A 14,175-nucleotide genomic window follows, 5' to 3' on the forward strand; every position below is an offset into this window, starting at 1 on the left:
AAGTACAAAGTTGAGTTGAATCTCTTCAATGTGCACTTCAATAACTTACACAGAAAAATCATGCCTACTTTTCTGAAAATATTTAATAGAGGCCCTAATTCAGCAAGGTACTTAAGCACATGCCAAAATTAAAACACTTGAAAATGAGGCATGTATGAGTACCTTGCTTAATTGGGATCAGAGAGCTGTAGTGAGGCCCCATATTACTACAGCTTCATTGCCTCTATGAATATGGATGTATGCTATAGAACACTTACTAGTTTTCTAAAGAGTTATATCTTAAACAATTAAAACTAAGCTACATTTGCTAAATGAACAAATTATTGTGTATCTCAAGCATTAATTGTATTTATTTGCCTCCTTTTTAATCCTCAAAAATTCAGTAGTTCATATCTCCAAGTCATTCGTGTGAATTAGCAAAGTTCTACTTTATTAGTAATTACAACAAACAGCAAAGTCTGAATTCAAGTAATGGAAAAAGTTAAGTGTATTAAGCTATAGATATGGCAATCAAAATACTAAGTAGCATGAGTTTAAACGTGTTTTTGAATATAAATATAATTTTACATGCACTATTAATGGTGCTAATTTAATAAGATTAAAAAGGAATGTTATATAGAGTAAGATGTTGCATGACTATTCCTGTATTTCATAGCACCTAAATAAGGTCAATATTAATCCTGAAATAAGTTGTAAGGAATTGTATGACTTTTGAAATAGCTATGTGCACTTTTTGCTACATATTTTAAAAAAAGTTTATGAACCCCAAACGCACAAATTTCTTGGCAATCTTAAATCCTATTTGGGAGTAACAAACTGTGTTTGAAAATGGTTGTCAAGGATGTTTATGTCTTTTATGTTAAGCAGAGCTGTGCTTGACAGCAATTTTCAGTCACAGTAGTAGTATCCATCGCCTTAGTACCGGCATGCCTCCCAAATACTTAAAAACCACAATAGCACACACTACATCTTCCTTCCTTCCTTCTCAGACTTGAAAAGAAGTGACTCAATTAATGTACAGGGATTGTGATGTGGTGTGTGTCCAATTTCATGCTCATTCTTATATCTTGCAGACATGAGTTCCATAGCTCCTAAGAAGTCTGTATCTCTTGTACTCACAAGCCTCCCCCTTTTCATTGTTCTATTGGAACATAACTGTCATGGAAGGTCATGGTCACAGGGAGAGAAGAGGTACCTCAGAGAGATGACTCAAACCTATGTAGACTTTTGAATATAAGGGCAGAGACCTTGAAATGGACTCTATATTGCCAGGGAATCCACTGCAGCAAGCAGAACAGGGGGAGCTAGTTATGAGGCTCAACAAAACCAAAAAAAGTCAGTGAGGAAGGGACTGGATATGGTGTGCGTGACAGGGAGTTTGTTATTGTTTACACATGAAACAGTAACTTTGAATGGAGCTAAGCTACATAGTAAATTAAAACAAGTATTTTATATTAAACTGTCAGTTCTCCCGTGTCTGTGGTGTGCATAAACAAAAATTTCAAATGCAGAATATTAAAGAAACTAAACAAATAGAAGAAGAGTATGAGTGCCTTCACCTGTCAAGGATGTCTACGGCTGCTATTGCTCTTTGGATTTCACTTCTTTGGGTTTTAGTGCATGGTGACCAAAACAATGAAAGGAGTACCGTGAAGAATGAGGAAACAGCTTTAGCCTTCACAGGTAGCTTGAATGGTAACAGATGGTTTTGCAGCCATTTCTATGGTCTCTTGCCTTTTGGCCCGAGCTCATTATAGGATATTCCTCTCTCCACAACTGATTCATTTCTTCTCCTTCCTTTACTTATCACATTTCCAACGACCTTTTCCTCCTCTTACCCTTAGTCCAGCAGTGACAAAAAGTTTGCTCAACTGAGGTCCTGGAAATGCCCACAATAGCATCAAATGTTTAGCACAGTGGTACAATCTATGATCATTACAAGTCTTGATCCTCATGCCAATGTTGATTGTAATGCCACTATTGTTGCCTGTGGGCTGTACCTTGGTTCTAAAGGAAGTGATGGTTGTGGGCTATATTTTACAGTGCAATACGTTCTATTTGGCCCACAGGCTTCACGATTTATGACTTGACCTTCAGGAATCCTAATACCTCCTACAGAGTGCCAAGCCCCTTTGGTTCCCATGGAGACATTTCTATACTGCAGAGCAGACTCTCAGAACCTTGCAGGCATGCTATTATCTCCCACCCTAAACTCAAAGTACCACAAACTCTCCTACCAGAGGAGAAAATAGAGCTATATTTCTGGGTAAATTTATTTATTAATTAATTGATAGCCTTTTTAGCTATTTTTTTTTTAACTTTGTATTACATTTCCTCTCCTTCCAGGGTCTCACAACTAAGATTCTGAAAGCATACTGCTGACCTGATGATGTGGAAAAAGCTGAAGTACGCAATGCTTTTTTTGCCTTGGCCTTCAGACAAGGTCAGCTCCCAGACTGCTGCATTGGGCAGCACAGTATGGGGAGGAGGTGAGCAGCCCTCAGAGGTGAAAGAACAGGTTAAGAACTATTTAGATATGCTGGACATGCACAAGTCCATGGGTCTGGATCTAATGTATCTGAGGGTGCTGAGGGACTTGGCTGATGTGATTGCAGAGCCATTGGCAATTATCTTTGAAAACTCATAGCAATCGGGGGAGGTCCCGGACAATTGGAAAAAGGCAAATATAGTGCCCATATCTCTCTCTCTTTTTTTTTTTTTTTTAAAGGGGAAGGAGAATCCAGAGAAATACAGACTGGTCAGCCTCACCTCAGTCCCTGGAAAAATCATGGAGCAGGTCCTCAAGGAATCCATTTTGAAGCACTTGGAGGAGAGGAAGGAGATCAGGAACAGTCAACATGGATTCAGCAAGGGCAAGTCATGTCTAAGCAACCTGATTGCCTTCTATAATGAGTAACTGGCTCTGCAGATATGTGGAAAGAGATGAACGTGATATATCTTGACTTTAGCACAACTTTTGATATGGCCTCCCATAGTATTCTTGCCAACAAGTTAAAAGAGTATGGATTGGATGAAGGGACTATAAGGTGGATAGAAAGCTGGCTAGATCGTTGGGCTCAATGGGTAGTGATCAACGGCTCGATATCTAGTTGGCAGCCGGTATCAAGTGCAGTGCCCCAGGGGTCTGTCCTGGGGCCGGTTTTGTTCAACATGTTCATTAATGATCTGGAGGATGGGTTGGATTGCAAGTTCGCGGATGACACTAAGTTGGTGGGAGAGGTAGATATGCTGGAGAGTAGGGATAGCGTACAGAGTGACCTGGACAAATCGGAGGATTTGGCCAAAAGAAATCTAATGAGGTTCAACAAGGACAAGTGCAGAGTCCCACACTTAGGATGGAAGAATCCCATGCACCCCTACAGGCTGGGGACCGACTGGCTAAGTGGCAGTTCTGCAGAAAAAGACCTGGAGATTACAGTGGACAAAAAGCTGGATATGAATCAACAGTGTATCCTTGTTTCCAAGAAGGACAACAGTATTGGGCTGCATTAGTAGGACTGATTATTCCCCTCTATTCGGCACTGGTGAAGCCACATCTGGAGTACTGCGTTCAGTTTTAGGGCCCCCACTACAAAAAAGGATGTGGACAAATTGGAGAGAGTCCAGCAGAGGGCAACAAAAATGATTAGACAGCTGGGGCACATTACTTATGAGGAGAGGCTGAGGAAACTGGGATTATTTAGTCTGGAGAAGAGAAGAGTGATGGGGGATTTGATAACTGCCTTCAACTATTTGAAGCAGGGGTCCAAAGAGGACAGAGCTAGGCTGTTCTCAATGGTGGTAGATGACGGAACAAGCAGCAATGGTCTCAAGTTACAGTGCGGGGAGGTCTAGGTTGGATATTAGGAAACAGTATTTCAATGGGAGGGTGGTGAAGCACTGGAATGGGTTACCCAGGGAGGTGGTGGAATCTCCATCCTCAGAGGTTTTTAAGGTCCTACTTGACAAAGCCCTGGCTGGGATGATTTAGTTGGGGTTTGTTCTGCTTGGAGCAGGGGGTTGGACTAGATGACCTCCTGGGGTCTCTTCCAACCCTAATATTCTATGATTCTATGACCTGGTTATGACGCAGATTAAGAACAGAAATGGAAAAAATTGACTTTATCCTCTTATATTTAACTTTCACTTTCTCTAAGTGAAAGATAAGAGAGAAATAAAATGTGCTTAAAGAGCAACTACACATCATGAAATCGTGACATTATATTTGCATTCTTTACATCCAAGCAATAAATAAAAGCAAATGTGCTTCACCCTATCCCTAAAAATTCTTATTTCTAGTAACAGCTTTAATAATACCCTCCTAACCCATAAGGGACCAATAAAAGAGGGTTGGATGTCAAGACCTCATGCACTGAATTTTAATGCTTCAAAAGACTGTTGGAAAAAATAATCTGAATTATTTTCCATTTTCCTACCATCTTTTCTGATATCATGTCATTGTGTTTTGGATTAAATATTTTCAGTATGTTTTTAAAAGGCAAAAAGAGGACTCCTAATTTATTTTCATTTTATATAGTAAAGTTAAGGATAAGGAACTTCTAGTATCAATCCAGGAAAACCCCCTGCAAACCCAACCCAGCTGGCCATTGTCCTGCAAGTCTGTACAGAAGGAATACCTACGCAGTACTTTTATTTCTGTAATTCTCCTGCTCCAGTGTCTTAACCTCTTGGCATTCTCACTGCTTCTATTAAATAAAGCTGATTTGGCACAACCATCTCAACCTGCAGCTGTCTGCATAATAATAATTCACCATTACATTATTACAGAAGCAACTAGTCATAGCACAATGCACATGCACTATTTGTTTTTTCTGGAATGAAGTCAGATCCAGAATCTTAACCAAGGGCTAATGACTCTGCATACAGTGCAAGAAAATGCACACAGTTCTCTTCGGCATTTCACAGGCTGTATCTTGTGAGCTGTTCGTAAACTAATGTCCCTTTAAGCATTAGAGAAAAATAAAGTGGCAATTCCATTTCATTATGAGTGCCAACATGGAATAATCATCTCATTGCAACTGTATGCTATTGGTCCCTTAGCATCAAACATCAATAGGGATATTTTTAGAACAACATGCAGAATCATTCATTATAATTCGAGCAGCGAAAAGAAATGTAGTAAACACGCAGTGTAAAATTAAATGCCTCTCTTCAGTCAGGGCAACAATTTCTTCCAAAGCTGACTTACAAATGCTACAAATCAATGTTTTCTCCTGACATTTTGGACTGCACGCTTCCCCAGCAAGTTGGAATAGCTGACTGGAAACACCATTCTTTTCTAATTATGTACAGTATAGGAAGGGTACATTTCTAAACAGCAAAGATGACAGGATGGTGGTAGCATATTATTACACTAACGTGAGCATCTAAGGTTATATCACAGACTACAACCATTACAATCTATTCGTCCATCCTGTAAGACGAACTCCGTACACCAAGTACTGCACATGCCAAACCAAACAGATCCTGTATGTCTGAACAATGCAACTTTTTTTTTTTTACTGAAGGTCTGTGGCTATATCAAAAACTTTGGCTATCACAAATATGGATACCAGCATTCAACCAGCTTTCACAGGTCCTGGGGGAGGAGGAGAGAAGGAATTAAGGTGATCATGAGACCTAAATCTCTGCCAACTGGGAAGAGGGTCTGAAGCAATCAGCTTGCTGATAGGATCATCTCTCCTTTGCACAGAGGGTATTAGCTGTGTTGGCAGGTGGCGGGAACACAGGTACTCCCAGTCAGTATGAGGGGGTCATGGATCAGTGTTCATGTCACGCTCTGTCAGTACTCAGCCCAGGGAAGCTAATGATCCAACCAGCGGACCAAATGCAGTGACGAATCCAGGTCACGTGCCACGTGAAGCACATAGCGTCTCCTGTTCTTTTTAGCATATGCGCAATGAGAACACCTATATAATGCTTCAAGGGCTAGTGTGTGGAATTTGATTGGCATTTTGACTAATAAGCATGCTTTGTGGTCGTTTTAGTTGTAGGCTTCCCCGCATGCTACGGACTGTGCTTGACCTCAGATGTGGAGATCAGCAATGAATTTTTCTGCCACCGTAGATCAGTGGTACCAAGGTGGTATGTGGAGGAATTTATTCTTCACCTAGAACACTCAGTAAACTGGACTCGTTTTTTAACACTATTTTAAACAAGATAACTGAGTGCTGTCACCAATAACATGGCTGTTGTGTCAACTTCTAACTTTAGTTGGGGAATATTAATGGGTTTGTCAACTCAGGAGTAGCAGAAGTCATTTAGCGTTGTAATGCATTGTGGCCCTGAAATTTATTCCAACCTAAGCCCAAAGCTGGGGCACAATAAGAGTGAGAACAAGAAGGGCTTTCCATACGGAAGGTATGTCTTGTTCTGGTACAAATCTTCCTACGGGGACAGAGGGCTTGTTGGGGAATACCATTTGGACTGGTGAACTGGGGCTTGAAGGGCCAGTGAGTGGAACAAAAAATGTCTGTACTGGGCTGTTTTCTTTTTCTTCCTTCATAGTTTCATAGAATTGTAGGACTGGAAGCGACCTTGAGAGGTTATCTAGCCCAGTCCCATGCACTCAAGGCAAGACTAAATGTTACCTAGATTTTTTTGCTCATTTGTTTAATACATCTTCAGCAGCATTCAAACCAAACTGAACTCCGTAGAGGTTTTTACTGACCTCTCACTTCACTGGTAAATTTTAATGTCTAGTGGAGCAATATTGGTCAAATATTTAGTTATTTAAAAATAACCCATCTAAGTTTTCATTGAACATGTGCTTAACAAACATGTCAAAAGAAAATAAAGTTTAATGGGTATTTTCATTATATCTGAAATAATTTACTCAACATTTTTTGCCATCGTGTAAATACAATGACTTATCTTACTATATACTGAAGGCATTTCTATCTAAGATTTTATGCCAGGCCAACCACCATAGTACTGGAGCATTACAAATGGATCAGAATATTGTAGTTTGCACACCACTAGTGGAACACACACCCAGGGTATTGAATAGATTTTTCGCTTAAGAAACACAAGAAAATGTGATGAATCATTTTGATGCAAGTTGTTTGCTGCGGTCCAAGTCCTATAGTCTAAACTCAGTCTGTAATCAAGCACTGAAATCAAGGAGAGTTTTGGCTAAATAAACATTTGTCCCCAAGTGGATTTACATTTGCTACTGCTATATATTTTAGCATACCAATATTCCAAAAAGCTATTGCAACTGGTGTTAATTTAGTGATGCTACTAGTGAGGGATATTAGAGGTAACATGCTCTAGTAGACTGAGCACACAACTGGGAGTTCTAATCCTGACATTGCCACTGACTGTCTGTGATACTTTGGGCAAGTCACTTAGGGCTGCTCTACACTGGAAACTTACATCAGCACAGATACATCTCTCAGGGGTGTGAAAAATCCATACCCCTAAGTGATGTAGCTATGCCAGCCTAATCTCTGGTGTAGAAAGCATTCTTCCATTGAACTAGCTACCATCTCTCGGGGAGGTGGATTACCGACGCCACTGGAAGAACCCCTCCCAATGGCATAGGAAGACTCCACACTGAAGCACTACAGCAGCACAGCTTCAGCTGTCCCACTAACATTTTCAGCGTAGACATATACAGAGAAATGAAGGATATCTCAGTGTCCCCATCTATGAAATGGAGAAAATTCTTAGCTCCCAGTGTGAAATTACAATTGCCCCCAATTGATCCTTCAATGTGCTTTCTCACAACTGCTTCCAGGATTGCTGTTGCAGCCCAGTGATACAACACTTCTGTTCCTTTTCTGGGTAATAGGCACTTTGAAGTAGGGGACATACTGGTTAGAGAGACGCTTACTTACCTGAAGTGTGATAAAACAGAACAGTATTTTGCAATTTGGTTACCATTTCTCAAACATGCTGTCTTGGATACCCAGGTGGCCAATCCATATAAATTAGGAGTCTTAACTTATTGACCCACAGTTTCATAGTGAAGTTTATTTTATCTTTTCTGACGATGGCACACTTTTGTAACTATCCTTCTATTGCTATTTTAAATTATATATTGCTGCTGTCCACTGACTATCTTTGCAACTATCTACCCCATTTCTTTTTCTTCATCTATTAATTTTATAAAACAAAATATAAAAACTGAAATATTACTACTGCTAAAGAACTTTCCCCTTACATCCATATGACTGTTACCAGTCTAATTTTCCAAACAAAATTAGAAATTATGTATACTTATGCATGTTTTGCACAAAATTGCTTTACGTAACAAAAACAGTAAAATGCCCATTGTTCATAATTATTACTATACGTATAAAAATACCAAACGAAATGTATATATGAGTAAGTTATAATAGATAACTTTTAAGTAAGAATAATGTAAAATAAGTAAAACTTAGCCTAACAAAATATCTCAAATAGCTATGTTGAGCAATATGTTATCTATGAGCAAGACACACACACACACACACACACACAGAATCTCACAGTATACACCTCTGCATCCCATTTACAGTATAGAGTGCAACTGCTGTTACATTTTAAGGCTTTAGCAAATGGACTCTCAAGTAAGATTTGCTAATTGCTAGCACAATGCCTGGCAAGGAGGTGCTCAAAAGGCAGCACAAGTATACTAATCAGACAGACAGATTTCTGTTTCTTGATTAGCAGCCAGACCAAGCTGAAGCCTCCATTCAAAGTAGATTTATTACTACCTTATTGGCTTAAGGAAAAAAGAATCCTATTAAAAGCACAAAGGATGCTGTCATTAACTTTACCACCAAACTCTGAACTATGATTTAACCAAATCAAGCTAAAATGAGATGTTTTAAAAATAAGTATTTCACTCATATTTTTCTTCTATTCAATTGACGCTTTGTTTTTTTTTAATTAATTCAAAACCTAGTCATTTAAATGCTGGATCTTTTTAAGCCTGACCAGATAATGTAGGATATTAATGTAACTAACAAACATTTTTCCTATTCTCTAAAAGTAAATCTGAAAAGCACAGCAGTATGAGCTAAGTAAAAGTATGGTGCACATCCTTCCTTGCTTCTGAAAATATTTGCTTTAAAACTTATTAGATATAGCAATATGTTAAAGGTAGAGTTGAAACACTTCAGTACAAGGTCCCCTTGTAGGGTAAATCAGCTGTCATCCACTCTCAGAGCATTGCTGTAAGCTACACATAGGAAAATGTATTTAAATGTATTAAGGAAGTTAGGTGCAATTTAAATACATAAAAGAGGTAGTTACAAGGTCATGTCCTTTTAATAATTTTTTGTGGAATTTGAAATGATTATATCCATACCTACAGAAAGTGCAACTACAGTAATTTGGCTATTTAAAGCTATTTAAATTTAATTACAGATATTTAAAGTGAGATCTGAATAAAGTACGAACACATTTCTTTTACTAATTATACAAAAACAAACAGCAGAACACGTCATCACACTTTCAGAAACCAAATTACAGGAGGAAATCCAGCATAAAAATCAGTCAAGATTCTACAGCATCTTAAAAGGTGTCCAGAATATTATAAATGTGGGATGGAGAGAGAAAGAAAATTAACCCTCTGAGACTGTTTCCAAGATGCATGGTGAGAAATTCAAAGAGAAATGCACTTACAAAAGTCACTATGAAAGCACTTAACAGTCTGATGTCCAGCTCAATATTACCATGTTTTCTCGAACCTGTAATTAATGAAAATTTTAAACTGTCCTCAAAAGCTATCTCAATACATACCCATAAAACCCTTTTTATATGTGCATAAAATATGGGAGATAGCCACTGACCATGTGCAATTGGAAAAAATTGACCTTTCCAGTGGAAATGTAAGTATATTTAACTCTGATGTGCTGGGCCAAAATCAATTCTCTACAGGAATTCAGGGTGGGAAAATAAGTCATGCAGCATTACAGTGTACAATTTTTCTAGAACCCATATTCTCATGCGTTATTTGCAAACCTATTTGTTTTACCAGCACTCCAGGGCAAAGATGAAACACTTTCTTCACAGATAGCAATTTCCACCAAAATGAGAAGAACGTGAACAAAGTAAAAGCTGTATGTGATCGAAGACCTTCTAGACTCCTGAGTCAAGCAGTTCTCGTGAGCAAGGTAGGAGAGCTAGTCATGCAAACGGACGACCTTTCACAAAATTAAATTCTAGTCAAACACATCTTGCAATATAAGGTATTACGAAGCAGGTCTGTAAGCTTTCTTTTCAGGTAAAAAAGAAAAAAAGTTCTTATTTTAAGCACCATTCATCAATCTCCTACTTCATATTTCCACTATTAACCAAATATTCTAGAAGTGAAGGCACAATTTTTCCACACTGAGCTCGTCTGCTATCTTACAAACAGCCTAATCAGTATAATGCCTTCTTCATCCTTTAATATAATCAGTACAGGGATGTAATCAAAAGGTTGAACAATCATAAGTCTTGATAAATACATACTCCTTCTTGTGTAAGTGTGCATGGTGAAATGAGGAGTTTCATTATGAAAGAATGAACAATTCTTTTTAGCAACTTCATAACTTACCTTCCAGAAGGTAAAAAAAACACTGGGCTAAGCATCTGCTTCTGACAGTTCAACGGTTCCAAGACGGCCTAAAGTAACCATCTCATTAGTCAAAGGTAGCAATGTGTATTTTAAAAGTAACTGGCTGAGCTTGTATAGGACAACTTAAAGTCACTAAATCAAAGGCTGGACAACAGATTGACTGCTGCCTAGTCCAAGTCAGACAGATGAACTGTCAGTTCCGCAACCAGAGATCAAACAGGCAGAATCTCCCTTTACATAATGGGCAAAGACTCCAGTAATCTTACATGTTTTTGTTAAAGCATTATACTTATGATCTGTATAAAGCTTTTCCAGGCAGTATTCATTAAAGATTTTTTTAATTTTTCTTTAAAAGTCTGATCTGTGTATAGAACAACAGCTATTACATCATATCCCACAGAAAGGCTTTTTTCAGGAAACACTTGCCATACTCTAAAAATTACCATGAAATTCCCTACCTTTATATGTAACAGTATACTCTAATCCATCATAATGTAAATGAGCTATGATTTTTATCTCAACATTTCTCTACTTTTAAAAGTGCACCTTAAAAATTTATGACAAGCTGTGAAAAATAAACCCATTTCGGACTTGAATCTTTTCAAATAAAAACTTGCTATATACCTTTGTCTAGCATAAGGTCATACATATTATGGTCATATTAGTTACATTTATCAGCCAAAAAGTCTCTCTGTACTACTTATGTTTTAGAATCTTTCTTTGCACTCTGTTTAAAAAATCACTAACATTTGAATACCAATAATGATAAAAGCATCCACATGTTTTCTCATTATTAAATAACTGGTTTAAGCAAAATCTTTACCACTTTGACTTGAAAAACAGAAAAAAATCTATACTCTATTTTCAACCTCCAAAATCTCATTGGATTATTTCTGCCATGCAGTTTCTGTTTCTTCTTAAATAATATTCTATAGAAGTTGAATTACCTTTCCAGAGATTCATAGGACATGAACTAAAATCTAATGCATCATTCAAACCAAGTCTCCACACCATTTTCTCATCAGCTTCTGCCTCCAAGAAAAAAAGAGAATTGACAAATAAACAAGCACAGAACAGACAGGGGAATGCTCTTATTTTTTATTTTCATGCTGTGGATGTCGCTACTTACTTGGCTAAGATATCATCACAAATCCAAAATGATTTCAATTACACAGCGGAGTAATCACTGTTCGGCATCTGTAAGGGATTGATAAGCTGAGCTACATTACAGGAGTCCCTCTGCAGACTGTACCATTCCTGACCAAGCAGGTGGGGGAGAGAGCTGATATTTCTGTCAGAGCATCTTGCTAGCAGAGTGCAAGCACAGGGTACATGTATTGCCTGCGGTTTAAGATTGCTGAAGAAGGAAGGCGAACAGCAGCTACAGTAAGGGAAGAAAATGTTGCTCTGTAAGGAAAATGGACTGAACCACCATGTTGTTGTTTGTGGTTTTAATACTTCCCTTGGGATAATGACAAAAACGGAAGATGGCAAACTACCAGGAATATGACACTTACTCCGAAACGGGAGAAACCTTCAAGGACAAGGACTGTCAAGTTCTATCACTATCATTTGAGAAGAAGGAGGGGGGAAAGGTTCTGTATGGAGGGGACTAGAGGAGGTGAGGGAAAGCAACAAATTCACTTCATCTTTACAGTGATCAGACACAGGCTGCAGAGCTATTTTCTGAATTTCAGGTTATAGACCAAGTGCTTTCCAATTTATTTTTTTAATTTAGTGACAAATTCAACAGCTAACAGAATGAACATTTCTGTATTTCAAATTATGTTACCTAGAAATCATATTTTACCAGTAATAAATATGTTTGCAAGCAAAGGTAAAAAACAAAAACAAGATCAGCACAACACAAATACATCCTGTAAATTCCTGTTATTCCAGAAAAATGTTTTGTGCTTCTGGGTCTGCAGTATTCGTACAATATTTATGTTTATTTCACAGTATTATGCTCTTACACAAATTTAACAGCCAATACAGTACGAGCACATAGCCAGCACTAAATTTAATTTAAATTGATCTCATTAGCATGTATTGTAAAACCAAATAAACATATGGTAGTAATGTTCAGCATTTTTTACCGATTAGGACATAGGAACCCTTTTAATGCTTCATACTAAAAATATCAGGTTGTTGTTACTGGAGAGAACCATCCTTTTGGGGGGGCACAGTTTTCTTCAAACTGTAGCATCTAAAATGTTAACTTTTCACTTTGAAGAATTATTGCATATTGTTTTGAGGCAGCTACTTTCTACGTAGTATTTTTAGAAAGTTACAACTTCATACCTGGAATTAACACATGAATGTACTGGGCTGGAGCTGTGGGGGTATAAACTAGAGTTCATACCATGCCAGAGCTGTACAATAAGCATTTAAAGCACTTATTGTGAAAAAAATAATCCAACTGCTACAGGACAAAAGGAGAGCCACCTGTTCTTTCAAAACATTACATTTTACATATAACAGCACAGTTCATTACTGTCAACATTTGCCCCAAAGCATATGTACAGTGTAAGCATATTTACAAATGTCTTTTAAACATTCAAAATATTCATATTGTCCTAGTCACTGTATTTTACAAACTACAAGCTCAGATTCTGCCTGTGAAACAACACATTCTATATAGAAACTGACGAAATACAGAGAAAATGCATCTGTTTCTTAAAGCATGTATAAAACATTATGCCTCAAAGTTGAAAGCTTTTGTAGAGTATCCTAAGGACAGCAGTGTTTCGTGACTGCGCTGCCTCTTAGACAAGAGCGGGCAATTACAACTAAGCATACCTCCCTGAGCACTAATAGGAGTAGCTGTACTGATGCTCTGTCATCCTTGCTTACTTGCTGCTCAGAATATCAATTCAGCCAGTTAAACCAAAAGTCTGCACTGCACTGCACCAAAATGGAAGCTATTAAAAAAAAAAGACCCAACCCTGCTAAGATTACTGATCAGAGAATTTTAATCTTTGTTGATCAATGGGGAAAAAAAAAGAGGTGAAAGTTAAAATGGGATTGGACCTAATACAGATTTTTCTAAAATGAAGCTGCCATTATCATTGGAAAGCTTCAAGCAATACATGCATGTCATGACTTCCTATGCAGTGATATTGAGTTGCATTCAACATAGTTCTGCACACTCTTTTACTAAGCAAGTCTTTGTTTCTAACTGTGTCTTTAAGGAACGCTGAACCCAGTTTCACATCTGAAATCAAGCTAAACGAAGCAATCATAGCAGAAAAAATGTTACAGTTTAAGATGTGTTCCACTTAGGTTCAAGAATTGTAACTGCTAGTGCTCTCTACTGCTCTGCTAGAGTGCCGGTACTGTATACTGCACATTTTCAGTTATTAGAAGCCAGATTTTTCCATGTATCTGAATACAAGTTCTCAATCTATTTTTTAAAACCTAGACGATTGATAATATAACTAAAGCCAAAAGATAATAAACAAGGCAGATTAAACAACAATTTGTTCAAGGTGGAGTTTGGGGTTTGCGTGGGGGGAAGAGGAGATTAATCAAAGGAAAGCTCTAACAAAATTGTAAAGCCCTTATTCAAGGCACCTAGCTGTCGCCAACCAGCATATTTGTTC

General features: G+C 37.9%; 1 protein-coding gene across 8 annotated transcripts in view; it reads right to left on the bottom strand.

Moving 5' to 3' along the window:
* The window catches only part of ATP2B2 (ATPase plasma membrane Ca2+ transporting 2), a 422,382-nt gene extending 410,403 nt beyond the window's left edge, over positions 1–11,979 (bottom strand). For 2 of the 8 annotated variants that reach the window (XM_073352327.2, XM_073352326.2), the window contains exons 1-2: positions 11,703–11,972; positions 11,521–11,605 (exon numbers count right to left, since the gene is read on the bottom strand). The gene's annotated coding sequence lies outside the window, so the exon portion shown is untranslated. Of the gene's footprint in view, positions 1–11,520; positions 11,606–11,702 lie in introns of all 8 variants that reach the window. The other 6 variants (XM_078853700.1, XM_073352328.2, XM_073352331.2 and 3 more) reach the window with 6 other exon arrangements.
* Positions 11,980–14,175: the final 2,196 nt, after the last annotated feature.

This window comes from Lepidochelys kempii, chromosome 7, assembly GCF_965140285.1.
Source record: "Lepidochelys kempii isolate rLepKem1 chromosome 7, rLepKem1.hap1, whole genome shotgun sequence".
NCBI classification, from domain to species: domain Eukaryota; kingdom Metazoa; phylum Chordata; order Testudines; family Cheloniidae; genus Lepidochelys; species Lepidochelys kempii.